The following is a 3456-nucleotide window of genomic DNA, read 5'->3' on the forward strand; positions in this document are numbered from 1 at the left end:
GTTGCCTTCACATCCTCATGTTGACTTGGAATGAAAATGTAGCTCCCATTGTGTTTGCCTGTCTCTGATGTAAATTAAACATTGTAAGTCAGAGATGAATAGACGTGCTTTGTCTGGCAGAAAAACTGAGTGTGAACTCTGCCTTGTTACATCGTTTAAAACACCTTTTTAGTAGTACAAATAATTATTTAAATATCATTAGTACATACATTTCACATTGATATTAATGGACCTGCATGGCCCGCTTTCATATGACATCTGACAAGACACAATGTATGGATAAATACCATGAAAGCAGTGTGTTTGTGTTTATCAGGTCTATTAGGAGTTGCTGACACCAGTGAAACGTTTGCCAGTTGGCACTGAGGGGTTGTTAGGATCATACCACTCAAGAAACTTGGGTTCTGAATTTACAATAATTTAATACCATCGATTCATCTAGTCTGACCTCATATATAACACAGGCCACAGCATTTCTCATGGAAAATTACTGCATTAAGACCAATCACTTGAAAAACCTGTAAGGTTCAAATTTGCAAAATATGAGTGATGAGTCATCATCCCCTCCCCAGATCTTTTATATTTTACTCTCTTCATAGCTGTAGAACCAGGTCAGGAATTACTTTCCTGGAACCTTTATTTCTTTGCACAGCACAGTCGCCCCCACCATTTCTGACCACCCCATTCAGAATGTTTGGTATTGAATTGCTCTTGAAAATAATGGCTCAACTTAAGAGAAAATTCATTGCATGGAATTCAGTATGGTTTACAAAGCTTTCCGTAGGCCTGAGTTACTGTGGCTCTTCCACCCCTAATCACGAATGATCTTTTAATGTAGGAACACTACTGTTCGCTCTGGCTAGGTAGAGCTCTCTCTCAAAGAATACCCAGCAGAATATTTAAAGAAAGAGATTAGAGTGTAGCTTGAACACAAGCCAGTATATTAAATGAGTCAGGGGAAAGGTTTCCCCATTCAGAAGAAAGGGGAAGATGCTAAATGGAAAACGGACATCTGAGACCGTCCCATGAAAAACCCTCTTGACAGAGGTGGGTGGGAGCAGCACTGAGCCAGCATCACTCCAGAGATCTTGCTCTTGGACGTTTGGATGTAGTGTAAGAAGGTGTGAGCCAGCCACACACACACCTGATGGTCATTGTCCTGCTTCCTCCAGCATCCCACCACAATTGCTGGGGGAAAAGATTCTAAAGTACAAGAGCCAACCCTTTATTTTTATTTGTTTAGGTTAAAAGTAGCTAGTTCTTCCTGACAGTGTCTCTTTGCTGTTAAGAGCATGGTGCCTCTTAATGAGCAAGTGATTTAGATGATTTGTTTGCAGGATCATACAGGGCTAGGAAGTTCACCATTCAGACTGGCCTAATTTGTTAGAAACATGTTCATTTTGTTTCTCAGAGATATGAGCCAGGCTCAGCTAGCCAGGAGAATGTAATATCAATGAGCAAGTTTTGTGTGTATGTCCACATGCAGAGCTATTCTCCTGCAATAGATTTCACCTCCCCTTTTTCGACACTACGGTATGTCACCTGCCTCGGAAAGGAATGCAGTAGCTCTAATATTCTTTCATAGGCTTCCATTTGGATAACTGTCAAGAATCTGATTTTCAGAGTGAGGTATCCCCTAAAAACATTCTGGGATCATAAATGTTCTGAGATACCATAAGTAGAAGAAATGACAGCTGCAAAACAGACTGCTGATTGTCTGGATAGTTATCCTCAAAGGCAGCACATTTCTATGATTGCACTGCCTCATTGCTCTGTGAATGGCCTTCCCTGCCATTGGTCATGCCCTGTGGATAACACATATCTGAGATCTGGAGGAGGCAAGTCCGAGAGAGTTGACATAGGAGCTTTCAGTCCTACTGGGTTCTGGGAAGTGGAGCTGCTAAAGGACCCTCCCCCAGCCTACGGGGAGGATATACTGATGCCGGGAACTCAAATAATTATGTGGGAGAATGAAACATATAACAAAGGCAGGTGTGAAGGTCAAAGGGTCAAAACAAGGGAACCTAAAAGGGGTTTCAGTGAGGAGCAGAAAGTGCCCACCAAGGGAAGGCACAAAAGGTTTAATACCCTCTCCTTTCTCTGACGCAAAGCTGCCAGCATGTGGCTGACACTCGGCTCTGTGTCCTGCTTGTAAATGGAACTTGCACCCTGACCAAGATGTCTGCATGCTTGGAAGAGGTAAGCAGGTGAATGAAAAGGACTTGGCTTTCACTCCACCCAGGAAAAACAACATATGGTGAGAGTGGGAAGGCCGGGGTAACCCCTCCGGGAACCCACCAATGCTCCAGCCTCTCCAGAGAGCCCAGGGTATTAGAGCACAGATTGCCAAGTGGTGTCAAGCCTCAGCATGATGTCAAGCTTCCTGTTAGGATATAGATATTCAGGCCTGTTTTTATCAAAGGTGTGTTCTTCTCACGTGGCTAGTTCCAGAGGAATAAAAGAGAGAATCAAAATCACCGTCTGCCGGTGTCAGGGCCTCGTCTCCCCGCGACAGTCGGAGGCCCTGTGCTTAGGCTCAGGCCTTTGGCTAACGGAGGCAGCCATAAGCTGGGAAGCGACCGGTCACCTCGTCCCATTGAAAGAAGGTGCTATGGGGCCGTTAGGATACAATCCTGTCCTGAGAACGCCCATCGCCTCCAGAGAAAGGGAAGTGCCTAGAAGACGGAAAAGGAAACTTAGTTTGGTAGCATCCTGCCTGGCAAGAACGCACTTCTCAATAGCTGGGACGTGAAATCCTCATTTCTGTGTTCTTCTATCACTGTCGTCCCCATTTCCCCGTTGTTTGTTTGTATAATCTCTGTCTGGTTCTGGGATTGTTTCTGTCTGCTGTATAATTAATTTTGCTGGGTGTAAACTAATTAAGGTGGTGGGATATAATTGGTTAAATAATCATGTTACAATACGTTAGGATTCGTTAGTTAAATCTCAGGAAAATGATTGGTTAAGGTATAGCTAAGCAGAACTCAAGTTTTACTATATAGTCTGCAGTCAATCAGAAAAAAGGGGGGAATGGGAACAGGGAATCAGGGTGGGGGACTTAGAATCATGTTTGGCTAAGGGGGAGAAATGGGAACAGGGACACAGGTAAGGCTCTGTGGTGTCAGAGCTGGGAAGGGGACACTAAGGAAGGAAACTGGAATCATGCTTGCTGGAAGTTCACCCCAATAAACATCGAATTGTTGCACCTTTGGACTTCGGGTATTGTTGCTCTCTGGTCATGCGAGAAGGACTAGGGAAGTAAGCACATGAAGGAATAAGCCCCCTAACGCTTCCTACCAGGCAGGCACACACTGTCTGTTTTCAGTAGAGTGAAATAGCTTCTTCCATCAAAGATTGGGCAGAGAGTGTCCCTCTGTGCCTCACGCCACGGGCCGAGATGCTCCAGTGCGCACACAGTCTCCTCCAGAGTAGACACTGCTGATCACTCTACTGACA

The sequence above is a fragment of the Dermochelys coriacea genome, chromosome 6, assembly GCF_009764565.3.
Source record: "Dermochelys coriacea isolate rDerCor1 chromosome 6, rDerCor1.pri.v4, whole genome shotgun sequence".
In the NCBI taxonomy this organism is placed as follows: Eukaryota; Metazoa; Chordata; order Testudines; family Dermochelyidae; genus Dermochelys; species Dermochelys coriacea.